Consider the following 13,643-nt stretch of genomic DNA (forward strand, 5'->3'; position numbering starts at 1 on the left):
TGTCATCTCAGATGAGTCTGCAGAGGATAAACAAGGACAACATGTGCATGAAGTGTCATCCCAGATGAGTCCACAGAGGATAAACAAGGACAACATGTGCATGAAGTGTCATCTCAGATGAGTCCACAGAGGATAAACAAGGACAACATGTGCATAAAGTGTCATCCCAGATGAGTCCACAGAGGATAAACACAAACATGTGCATGAAGTGTCATCCCAGATGAGTCCACAGAGGATAAACAAGGACAACATGTGCATGAAGTGTCATCCCAGATGAGTCCACAGAGGATAAACACAAACATGTGCATGAAGTGTCATCCCAGATGAGCCTGTTCAGTCCGCAGAGGATTAACAAGGACAACACTTTCCGCATTTATGGATTTTTTGTTTAAATGAAGTGTCTTCTTCACAAAAAACAAATTAAAGCTTATCTGGGAAGACACTTTACTCACATTCATTAAGCACTATTTTCCAAGACTCTGACTCAATTAATACTTGCATTATTATTGTTGTTGCAGCTGCTGGTGCTGCTGCAACCAAGCCATACACAGAGATGAAGCGAGTCCCGACACTGACGTCGCCACCCCAAACCCGGCAATGTCCAACAACATCTGCTGCTGAATGGTGTTAATGTAAGTTACATAAAATACACAAGATATAAAATGCTCATTTTTATTTTTTGTGGCACAATATATTCCATTTTTATTTCCCACAACGATATCTATTCATGCGACAAACGAAAACTAACATGTTACATGAACCTGTGTTGAACATATTGTCCCACAAAGAGCATTTTGTATCTTATCAAATCTATGTTACCAGACCACGTCTAGAGTTGAAATTTCGGCTATTGCTTCAAGGAACACTGATTTTTTATGTGCTTACTTTACGTTTCAAAATATTGTATGAAATATTCGATGATTTTGAGTGTCTATTGGCTTTTAACAACTGCTCTTGGCGTCAGGTTCAAATTATTCAAGAGCATTAAGGTAACTGACGTTAACAGACAAGTCACTCAGCACCTGCTCTATCTGTTGGATCAGATCATTTCCACTAAAGTGACAGCATTACAAAATTATTTTTTTGTAGTTATGCAAGGGGATTTTTTTTGTTACAAGTTAATGAAAAATACTAAAACTTTACGGCTGAATTTCAGCCCAAAAATGTATGGAATATGTCTTGACCCTTTATAATTTAAACTAATATTAAATCAACTGTTATATGTATTTATTCACTCAGTTTGACCAATTTAAAAACACAAAATTCCTGATTAGTGACAGGTACTTTTCTCTAAAAAGGTCAGAAAAAGAACTGATGTTACATGAAATAAATGTGAAACTCTAAACTCTTTAAATACTGGGCTTAATGCATAAGCCTTAAGTGTCGTCCCATATTAGCCTGTGCAGTCTGCACAACTAATCAGTTATGACATTTTCTGCTTTTATGGAATTTTTAGTTTAAAGGTTTATTCACAAAGTGTTGCCTCTGATTTGCCTGAGCAAACTTCACATGCTTTTCTGGGACAACACTATGCACATGCATTAAGCCATGTTTTCCCAGAGCGAGGCTGAAATACTACCTGTTGTTGTTAATGCTGCGGCTGCCGGTAATGGGATACAGATAGAGATGGTGCAAGTCCAGATGCCAAAGTCACCACCCCAAACCCCGGCATGTCAGAAAACAGCTGCTGCTAAATGGCGTCAATCACAGACCGCTCCTCAGGTGTCAGTTTCACATTATTCGAGAGAAACATTTCAAGGTCAGTCACAGTTGCAGAAAGTCACTCAACGCCTGCTGTATCTGCTGTTTCAGATCGTTTCCGCTCTAGCAACTCGTCTGGAACTAGTTTTCCAATCCCAACATCGAATTTTTGCTAAGCGACATCAAAGCTGGGACAGAAGTCAAAATCACCAAGGCTCTGTGGTTTGAAGTGTTAATGTAGCCGCCTTGCGAGAGGATGGCGTACTAGACTGACTCAAAACGTCTCCGTGCTGAATTTCTTGAGCGAGTTGTTGTATTTGTGCAAGAAGGGGGTAGGGATTGTCATCAACATTGACTTCAATGATGTTCGTCTTGTTGGCTAATAATGTTTGCTAAAAAGGAAAAGTTAACATGTGAGACTATACAATTTTTAATGTGAGACTGTAAAATTTTAAATTTTAGACAATACGATTTTTAATGTGACACTATGTTAGACTATACCATGTTAAACATGAGTCAAAACAACTTTAAATGTAAAACATTTTCTAACTTTAAAGTTTAAATGTAAGACTATACAACTGTATGGCATATCATAAGAATCAATAGATATGAGTTTAATACTGTCAGTGTATGAGTACTTGATCACACACGTTTTGTCTATGGATTAGACAGAAATGCAGAAATACAGATGGATGTCTATCTTCAACACGCTATCTTGCTACCAGGGCCTTTATATTTTTACTTGTTATTACTGCCTATTCTGGTTTAAACTATTTGCTGTAAGTGATATTGAATCTATACTACCTTAATTAATCTAAGTTTTCAGACAGTTAAAATAATAAAAAGAAATTTGTGTCCAAAAATTTAGATACCAAACATATTCCAAAACTACAGGTGTCAGAAAATGTAGAAAGAAAAAATAATGTGTCCGAAAATTTAGAGAAACTTAAAATATTGCATGGACGATCAGATAATACAATGCAAAATGTAAAGCTACCAATGTATCAACGACTAATACAAAATGCTTGTAAAGTATCACGCCAAAGCTATGCTACCTTAACCCTTAACTTAGAATGATATAGAATTGCAACAAGAGATGTGTTTGTCAGAAACACAATGCCCCCTAATGCGGCGCTTTAATTAAAAAATTTTGACCTTTGACCTTGAAGGATGACCTTGACCTTTCACCACTCAAAATGTGCAGCTCCATGAGATACACATGCATGCCAAATATCAAGTTGCTATGTTCAATATTTCAAAAGTTATCGCAAAACTTTAACCAAGGTTAAAGATTTGGTACAGAATGAAGAATGACAGACAGACAGGCCAAAAACAATATGCTCCCGATCATTCGATCCTGGGGGGCATAAAAAAGTAAAAACATTAAACATACTGCTTACTTCATACGATATCAGTTCAAATGCTGTTGGGTGAACCGATTTTTTATTACCACTATGCACAGTTATTTACCAATTCACACAAAATTTTAAAACGGAGTTTAATGCATGTGGATAGTGTTGTCCCAGATTAGCCTGTGCAGTCTGCACAACCTAATCAGCGATGACATTTTCTGCTTTTATGGAATTTTTAGTTAAGAGATTTATTCCGAAAGTGTTGCCTCTGATTTGCCTGAGCAAACTTTATATGCTTTTCCCGGACAACACTATCCACATGCATTAATACCCAATTTCCCAGAATGAGGCTGGAATACTTCCTGTTGTTGTTAATGTTGCTGCTGCTGTTAAAGGGATACAGACAGAGATGGTGCAACTCCAGATGCCAAAGTAAAATCCGGGCATGTCAGAAAACAGCTGCTGCTAAATGGCGTCAATCGCAGACTGCTCCTAAGGCGTCAGTTTCACATTATTCGAGAGCAACATACCGAGGTCAGTCACATTTACAGAAAGTCACTCAACGCCTCCTCTATCTGCTGCATCAAATCTTTTCCAATTGAGCAACTCGTCTGGAACAAGTTTTTCAAGCCCATCATTGAAATGTTGCTAAGCGACATCAAATCTGTGACGGAAGTCGGACTCACCAAGGCTCCGCTGTTCGAAGTGTTGATGTAGCCAACCTGGAAGAAGATGTTCATAGGTGGCGTGCTAGGCTGATGCAAGATGTCTTCGTGCTGAATTTCTTGAGCGAGTTGTAGTATTTGTGAAAGAAGGGGTGGGGATTGCCATCGACATTGACTTCAAAGGTGTTTGTCTTGTTGGCTTATAATGTTTGCTGAAAAGGAAAACTTAACATGTGAGACTTAACAACTTTAAATGTGAGACTACATGACTTTTAATATGAGACTGAGCAATTTTAAATATGAGACAATACAACTTTAAATGACACTATACAACTTAAAATATGAGACTGCGCTATATGTACACCTTTAAAAGTGAACATATACAATTTTAAATATGAGACAATACAACTTTCATTGTGACATCATACAACTTAAAATGTGAGACTGTACACATTTAAAAGTGAACAATATACAACTTTACAATTGAGACTATACAACTTTAAATATGAGACCATACAACTTAAAATGTGAAACTGTACACCTTTAAAGGTGACACTATACAACTTTAAATGTGAGACTGTCCTACTTTAAAGGTGAAACTATACAACTTAAAATGTGAGACTATACAACGTTAAATGTGAGACTTTTTTCAACTTTTAATGTGAGACTATACAACTGTATAGCATATCTTAAGAAACAATAGATGTGAGTTTAATACTGTAAGTGTATGAGTGTTTGATCACACACGTTTTGTCTATGGATAAGACACAAATGCAGAAAAACAGATTGACATCTATGGTGAATTCAGCCTACGACATTCTATCTTGGTACAGGGGGCTTTTATAATTTTAATACTTATTATTGCCTATTCTGGTTAAAACAAATGTAAGTGATATTGAATCGATACTAGTTATATCTACATTATATGGCATCTTTTTGTAGGACAAACCTTATATTTAAAGTTTCACATCTAGTCATTCGTGTTGAAATTGGGTGCATTAGGATATAAAAGCAATATAGCACCATTGTTTTTCGCAAACATCTGGGCTCTGATCAAAATAATAAGCTGTATCGAATGCGATGACTTCACTCAGGTAGAATAGTAATAATTAGCGCTAATTGTTAACAACTGTATTATCCATTGTGTGTTTCTCAGGGGTGTTGCAGGCAAACAGCGGATCCGGATCAAAGACAATAAACACTTTGTGATCAACAACTGACTGATATAGATTCTGCACTTTTATTACAAAGAAATAAAAAAAACATATTAATTTGTGTTTGATTGTTTGCGTTTACCTACATTTACTATTATCTAATTTTTATGTATCAATTTAAATTTGTTTTATTCATTGACAGTATTGGCTGATATAGTTAAACTTTCTGTCATAAATGGTAAAAATAAAAAAAAAATTATGCAATTATATTTGATAATTGGATATATATGCATATTAGAAAAATGGTATGCAAACAGTTATTCAGTCCCACTAATCAGCTTAATTCATAATACTGAACTTGTTAATGGCATACAGTAATAAGGGCCGGTTACTACAGGGTCCTATACAAACAAAGTTAACTATCACCTCATTCACCTGATAACGAAAGACTAGTTCATTTACATATGCTTAACATGGTCTACCTCCTGCAAGTTACTGTCAAGGGTTTTCCCCTTTTTCCCACCGCAATTTATCGCGGACATGTACTACAAACAAATCTGGTATTGACTGACACAATTTTGTTTATTTATTTTTTTAAATCAGAAATTAATGAATTTAAGTGCTGATGAAATAGTCTTTTTTTTTAAATGACACAATTTATGCTGACAAAAATAAATGGGTTCACAGTATATGTGAAATAAACAACATATAATTTTTTTTATAACACCCATAACTTCAAAATAGTAATAAAACCTAGCGAAATAAGCAAATTAAGCCAGTTATTCTTCTAAAAGACTTAGACATGTGCTAGACCTAGGGGCTAGCTCTGTGCAAATAGTCGTTTTTTGTGGCAAACCGTCAATTCGGAATTTTAGCCAGTAACAAGCAAATTCGTTGAATTGATATCCCCGCCAATATGCTTCTGGACACAAAAGTGTTATATTTGACACTCAAAAAAGCATTTTTCCAAGATACAAAGGGCCATAACTCTGTTATTAACAGATGGTGTACAATGCCATTTGGCGTGCATCATCCTCTTATCCATATATATATACTCAAACCTGAAGTTTAAATGAAATCCGTCAAAGCACTTCCAAGATATGGCTTCGGACAGAAAAGTGCCGGACGGACGGAAGGACGGAAAGAAGGACGGACGGACAACGCCAAAACAATATCCCTCGGCCTATGGTGGGGGACAATTATGGTAAAATATAGACGTTTTAAGATTAGAAATGGAACTGAATGATCAGCCCAAATTTACCAAATAAATAACACTTTAAGATCTCACCTGAAGCTCAAGATGCAGAGATGACATTCTAGCCTCGCTGATATTGCTAAGGGCCGAGTTTGAGTTCTACCTAACATCGGGGTGAGAATCAAAGGGCATACTGTACCACACAACACAACTGCTGTCATTTTTCAACGCCTTCTCAAGCATCAACTCAATGCGAGGCCATTTTGGCTTGAAGTGTGAAGTGCTCGAAACAAACCCCCATAGGTACACCTTGAGCACCTTGTTAACGATGTTGGGCAGAATTTGCGCCTGAACCATGCCAGATTTATTCATCGTGCTATGAGTGTTCATTACAAAGTTTATTTGTCAGCAACTGCGTAAAAAGCAACTTCACTTTGGACATTTTGGACGCCTAAGAGGACAAACTGGGATGGTCCATAATGCTACTACTATCGAAATCAGAAGTAGCCCCAGTGGATAGCTTAGGCTTCGAACTTTAGCTCTTCAACTGTTTCTAGATGTTCTCCCATTATTCGCTGTCGCTCTGTTAGTCCCATACGGCATGGAACAAGTTATCAAACTTTTTATTCTTCGTAATATTTGTTGTGACGTCCACAATCTGTGACTGTAAGTATTACCATATCTGCTGCTATATTTCCTTGTGTCTGCAATACGTGACCCACCTCTGGCATTGGAGCTAAACAAACTACTCAGGCTCGAGTGTGGATCAATCAAAACGGACATTGCAGTTGTTGAGAACAGCTTGTGAAAACTCAACACGCTCAGGCATTCCTGCAGATCGGTATTGTTCAACAAGCTTTGAGGCAGGAGGTCAGGGGAGGGGAAAGGTTGTCCTGGACTGAGGCTCCTGGGGGTCCGACTGGTGCCGTTGCCACGTCAACTCGATACAATGCTCGTGCTCATCTGAAAACAACAGCACCATGGGTGATATGAAACAGTAACACAAGGTTTATATAACAATCTATAACAAACTATGCCTCTTGATTTGATGTGAAGATTTTCAAAAGATACATTTTATTCTCATAATTTTTTTATCAGGCATTTCATTAGTTCCTTGTCCAAAAAGCATGAAAATTAATTCAATCAAACCATTTCGTAGTAAATCATTGAAAGTGTTGGTCAATGTTATATTAACCTGTCAATTCATAATAACGATTTTTTACTTAACTTGCAGAGATGTAATTTCATAAACCAATATGCATCTCATTAAAATTCAAAAGTGTCATCTCATATAAGCATGTCTATTCCACATAAGCTAATCAGGTAGGATAATGACTAGACTAAATTTTTATAAAAAGGAGACTTCCTTTCAACAAAAAAATACCTTTAAAGAGGAAAGTGTTGTCCCTGATTAGTCTGTGTGGACTGCACATGCTAATCTGGGATAACAATTTAAGCACGTGCATTAAGCCCCATTTTCCAACAGTGCAGCTCATTTATCTTTTTAGCCAGCTCTTTCCTGCATAAAAATAAATAAAAACAAGGGACAAAATTGTCACAAAACCAGGTTTTCAATGTGAAAAAAAGTCTGATAAGGGGAGACAACTCAAACTGAAGTGATTGTTTATAATTAACCCCCATTTGTTTCAAAATAAATCTATTTTTAGTCATGGCGACCTTGACCTTGGAGATATTGACGTAATTCTTTTGTGCAACACACCGTCACTTGATGGTGAACAAATGTGCAAAATGATTTTAAAATCTCACAATGAACGACAAAGTTATGGCCCGGACAAGCTTGTTCCGCCCGCCCGCCCGCCGACATTCGCCAATCTAATAACCAGTTAATAAAAATCAATATGTTAAAAAAAAATTATTTTTTATTAATAGGACTCATTATATCAAACGTTTACAATGCCTTAACAGATGTTTTACTGTCAACATATGGTTCAATAAATGGGAGCCAACAATTTAACATTAATGTCTTCCCGAAGTTTCAACAACACACACAACTTTTTTACCATACCTTTTCAGATCTTTGACTGTTAAAATCTGTTTATATTTTCAATAGACAAAAAAATCAAAAGTAATTGCACATAAAACCAAAGGTGTAGACATAATTAGACAGCAAATACAAGGCAACAACTCACTGCTAGTGAAGATCTTCAGTTCTCTCCCTTGTTATTGTAGGCGCAATAAATTTAACAGCAACTTAATGGCAACAACTCAATACAGGTGCAGATTTTAAATTCTCTACTTTGTAAGGGTCAGCTAAATTAATTAAAAAAACAACTAAAGGGCAACAACTCACTGCTGGTGCAGATCCAGAGTTCTCTCCCTTGTGAGTGTCAGCTAAAAAGTCCTTCATGATGCGATCCCCAGACATGGAACGACCAAGTCCCCCCCACATCACTTGACTTTGATACAGTCGAGCCTTTCACCAGACAGTAGTCTTCTGTGCTGAGCAGTTGCTGTAAAGTTGAGCTAACCAATATGAAACATTTTGGCCCAGTCAGTTTTTTTAACTAGTACGTACAAAATACACCATCGATTTTTTCCCAATTAGGGAAAGCACCTGTACGTACCACATCCATTCAATTAGGAATAATTAGCGTGATTAATACCTGACATTAGACAAATTTGCAGTGTGAAATCTTTCAATTGGAAATTATAATGGATCGTTTTAATTGCACGGAACTTAATTACACAAACCCACCAATATATTATTTTACATGCGTTTTTGATGAAACGTTTTGGTGCTCGTTTTATAAGTAAACTTGCATATAAGGAAAGTGCATTTTACATGTACTTTGAAAAGAAAGAAACAAATCGCTGTTCACATACACCTGGGAGTAAAATTCTGTTACAGACCACTTGCCTGAGTGACTACCAGCTGACAAAACTAGTTTGAAGATGCCCAAAGTTCCACATTTCACAGTTACCAATACAAAGACACTATTTTTCCCAAGTAAATTGCAAACATTTATCTTGTTTGATATGTTGAGGGAAATAAAAGTTTCAGTAAACATATTACCCAAACGCACAAAAACACTAATCAAATCACAGGGCTTGTTTTGTTTCATCCTTGTGGTGCAGCCTTGGCCCCCTAATTTTGTGAAAAACTGAAGCTCAAGCTTTTCAAAATTGTAAAGAAATGAAACACAAACTGTTCGAAATTGTGAAAACAAGAGGGCCTGAAAGGCCCAAAGTCGCTCACCTGAGATAACACAATATTATTGGGACAAATCTTCTGACCAAGTTTCATGAAGATCGAAAAATAAATGTGGCCTCTAGAGTGTTAACAAGGTTGCATATAATCAGGGGGTTCTAGTCAGAAGATTGTTCATAGAGTAATGACCCTTTGAAATTTTCCATTAACTGTACATATAGTGCAATTCTTGTCCGGGCTATTTCTCAGCAACTAATGACGGGAATTCAATGAAACTTTATGGGAAGCTTCACTACCAAAAGGAGATGTGCATATTATCAGCCAGTTCTGGTCGGATGATTTTTCACAGACTTATGTCCCTTTGAAATTGTCCATAAACTGTATATATAGTGCAATTCTTGTCCGGGCTATTTCTCAGCAACTAATGACTGGAATTCAATGAAACTTTATGGGTAGCTTCACTACCAAGAGGAGATGTGCATATTATCAGCCGGTTCTCGTCGGATGATTTTTCACAGAGTTATGGCCCTTTGAAATTTTCCATTGTACATATAGTGCAATTCTTGTCTGGGCTATTTCTCTCCAACTACTGACTGGAATTCAATGAAGCTTTATGGGAAGCTTAACTACCTTGAGGAGATGCGCATGTTATTTGTGGGTTCTGGTTAGATGATTTATTTAGAGAGTTATGGCCCTTTGAAATGTTTAAGTTGCTAAACCATCCATCGTACTATTTTGTCCAAAGTTATGCCCCTCAAGACGTTTCCTTTTATCTGAATATATAGTGCAAAATTGTGACAAAAAAAACCTTCTCCGACAGTTTCTTGTTTATTGTATTGGTTTCTTTCAATCAAATAAGAATATGTTTACTAGCTTGAATACTCATTTAGGGCAATTTACAGATATATTGAGATTTCACATAAAATTTTAGCTCTGTAAATTATATCATACATTGCTTACATTAGTATCGCTTAACAATTATTTTTAATTTGAATGTCTAAGAGCGTCATTGTCCCATTAGACACTTTTAAATCATATTGTTTGTTATACCATATTTGTTCTCATCAGAATTGTTAATACCACTCTACAATAGACTGGAGGCGGACTTTTCTTGAGCACTGTTATGAGAAAACTGGGCTTAATACATGATTGAGTATAAAGTGTTGTCCCACATTAGCCTGTGCAGTGCTTACAGGCTAATATGAGACGACACTTTCTGCCTAGATTTGATTTTTGTAAAAAAGAAATTTCCTTCACACAAAACATTCCTTAAAAGCAGAAAGTATCATCCCTGATGAGTCTGTGTGCACTCCACACAGGCTAATTTGTGGATGACACTATAAATGCATAACCCCCTTTTTTCCAAGATTGACGCTCACCTTGTATCACCTTGCAAAACTATGTCTCTGACTGCAGGCAGAATTACTTTCAACCTCATTCTGAGAAACAGGACTTTAAAAATGTTGCTCTAGTGTTGTCACAGATTAGCATGTACAGCCACAAAGCCGGAATTTTCTTTAGAGACTTCCTTTGCACATGATTATCTGGGAAAACACTTTACACAAATACATTTCATCCCATTGTCCAAAGCGAGACACATATGTATTTTGAAAAACACTCAATAACAGACTGGAAGCAGACTAAAGGTGAGTTCAATGTTGCTGGGTTTCTTACCGTGAGTTCAATGTTGCTGGGTTTCTTACTGTGAGTACAATGTTGCTGGGTTTCATAGCCTTTGCCTCGTTCTTGTCTATCTCTACTGACTTTGACGACTGAGTTCACAGGGCAGCCTCCTGGGGTTGGTCGAGATCCTGACGAGAACCAGGGAGAGAAATGGGGCTTTCAGGCTTGCGAATTATGAGTCAAATTTGAGCTGTGGTAAAACAGTGATTTTTCCCTCTAGATCAAAAGCCAATTTTGGTAATGATTGGATTTTAAATTGTTGTAAAAACTGGTAGCAATTAGTGACATAGGTAAATGATAACATATATGGCCTTAATGTTCAAGGTAAACAACGTAAAATAATATGTATCCCATCATGTGTTAACTTTCTGTAAACATTACTCAAAACATCAAAATATATTCCTCCAAAGATTACTAAAAGATTACTAAAACTATTTCATATTTTATAAAAAGGATTCATCAATTTACATTTCGTACATGCCATGTTGTATATAGAAATGAAAGTCTTAACAAGAGATGTGTTTGTCAGAAACACAAATCCTCCCTTCTGAGCGGCTTTGAAGCCATATATTTGACTTTTGACCTTGAAGGATGACCTTGACCTTTCACCACTCAAAATGTGCAGCTCCGTGAGATACACATTCATTCCAAATATCAAGTTGCTATGTTCAATATTTCAAAAGTTATGACCAATGTTCAAGTTTTTGGATGGACAGACAGACTAACTGACGGACAGACAGAAGGACAGTTCAAAAACTATTTGCCGCTCTTTGGGGGCATAAAAACAGGTTAGTATTAACATGCATGCCTGAAAACAGTAAATGTATACATACTCACTAAAGGAAATTGTTTGATCTAAAACGTAATTGATATGGGTGCATAAATAGTGATTATAAAGCTTATAATAATGAGTAATAATGCCAAGAAGGTGAAACATTTTAAAAGGAGCTTCAAGGTATCAGAAGGGAATTAGGGTAAGGTCAATGTCATACAGGGTTTAAGCATGTTAGTGGAAGTGTGTTGTCAAAGGCGTTTTGTGTTCAAGTATGAAGTTAAGTCATTCACTAATGAGGAAGTAAGGAGGAAGGCATACATTTTTTTTTTAAATTTGAACCAATAAGGTAAAGGTCATTCAGGGGGTCAAGGTAAAAAACACATGTCAGCAGAAAGATGTGTCAAAGTATGAAGAAGTGAGGGCAATATCAATATTTTTTTCAAATTGGACCATTAAGGTAAAGGTCATTCAGGGGTCAAGGTCAAAAACATATGTAGGTCAAAAATATGTAGGTCAGTAGAAAGGTATTGTACAATAGGATGTTGTGTCAAAGTATGAAGTAAATATGTTTACTAATGAGGAAGTTAGAGGGAATGTTACTTTATATAACTTTGGATGTCAAAAACATATGTAGGTCAAAAACGGTCAAAAACATATCTAGGTAAAAAACATATAGGTCAGTAGAAAGGTATTGTCCAATGGGATGTTGTGTCCAAGTATGAAATAGATCTGTTTACTAATGAGGTATTTAGAAGGAATGTTAATTTATTTAACATTGGATCCATAAGGTCAAGGTCATTCAGAGGTCAAGGTCAAACACATGGAAAGTGGTGTTGAGTATGAAGTTAATATATTAAGTAATGAGGAAGTTAAGGGAAATTTAATGTTTTTCGAAATTTGGACCATACGGTCAAGGTCATTCAGGGGTCAAGGTCAAAATATATACGTCAGTAGAAAGGTCTTGTTCATTGGGGGTTTGTGATAATTATGAAGTGAATCGGTTTACTAACAAGAATGTTTTGGGAAAGTTAAAGTTTTCAAAAAAATTGGACTATAAGATGAAGGTCATTGAGAGGTCAAGGTCGAAAACACATATGTAGGAAGAAAGGTATTGTCCAAAGGCATGTTGTGTCCAAGTATGAAGTGAATCGGTTTACTAGTAAGAATGTTATGGGCAATGTTAAAGTTTTCAGACAGACGGACAGACTGACTGGCGGACAGACAGACGGACGGCATGAGGGGTCAAGGTCAAAAACACGTATGTCAGAAGGAAGGTCTTGTACAAAGGGATGTTGTGTCCAAGTATGAAGTGAATCGGTTTACTAGTAAGAAAGTTATGGGCAATGTTAAAGTTTTCGGACAGACGGACGTCCTGACTGACGGACAGTTCAACTGCTATATGCCACCCTACTGGGGGCATAAAAAAGCATTAGGTGCTATGTATATGTGCATCTATTTACAAACATTAAATATGCATTTGAAATGCTTTGTTTTTGTATGCAAAGTCAAAAACAACTTGTGAATTAAAAGGCACCAAGTGTTCCGCGGTCGGAGACATATGCCCCCAAAACAGGGCTTTGACCTAGTGACCCCAATTTCAATAGGGGTTATCAACTGTGCAAGGCCAATGCACAAGTGAAGTATAAGGCCAATCGGTCAACTTGATGACGAGTTATTGATCAGAAACGATTTTCACACTAAGTGTGATAGTGACCTTGACCTTTGACCAAGTGACCTCAATTTCAATAGGAGTCATCTACTGTCAAAGGCTAATGCAAATGTGAAGTATCAAGCCAATCTGTCAATTCATTGACGAGTTATTGATAGGAAACAATTTTCTTACTTAGTGTGATAGTGACCATGATTTTTGACCTAGTGACCGCAATTTCAATAGAGATCATCTACTGCCCAAGGCCAATGCACATGTGAAGTATCAGGCCAATCGGTCA

General features: G+C 36.6%; 1 protein-coding gene across 4 annotated transcripts in view; it reads right to left on the reverse strand.

Moving 5' to 3' along the window:
• Positions 1–1,882: 1,882 nt before the first annotated feature.
• The window catches only part of LOC127863179 (uncharacterized), a 44,257-nt gene continuing 32,496 nt past the window's right edge, over positions 1,883–13,643 (reverse strand). The window contains exons 4-8 of one of the 4 annotated variants that reach the window (XM_052402578.1): positions 10,911–11,047; positions 8,379–8,538; positions 6,161–7,030; positions 3,413–3,930; positions 1,883–2,093 (exon numbers count right to left, since the gene is read on the reverse strand). The gene's annotated coding sequence lies outside the window, so the exon portion shown is untranslated. Of the gene's footprint in view, positions 3,931–6,160; positions 7,031–7,451; positions 7,587–8,378; positions 8,539–10,910; positions 11,048–13,643 lie in introns of all 4 variants that reach the window. The other 3 variants (XM_052402577.1, XM_052402576.1, XM_052402575.1) reach the window with 3 other exon arrangements.

The sequence above is a fragment of the Dreissena polymorpha genome, unplaced genomic scaffold, assembly GCF_020536995.1.
Source record: "Dreissena polymorpha isolate Duluth1 unplaced genomic scaffold, UMN_Dpol_1.0 chrUn002, whole genome shotgun sequence".
NCBI classification, from domain to species: Eukaryota; Metazoa; Mollusca; class Bivalvia; order Myida; family Dreissenidae; genus Dreissena; species Dreissena polymorpha.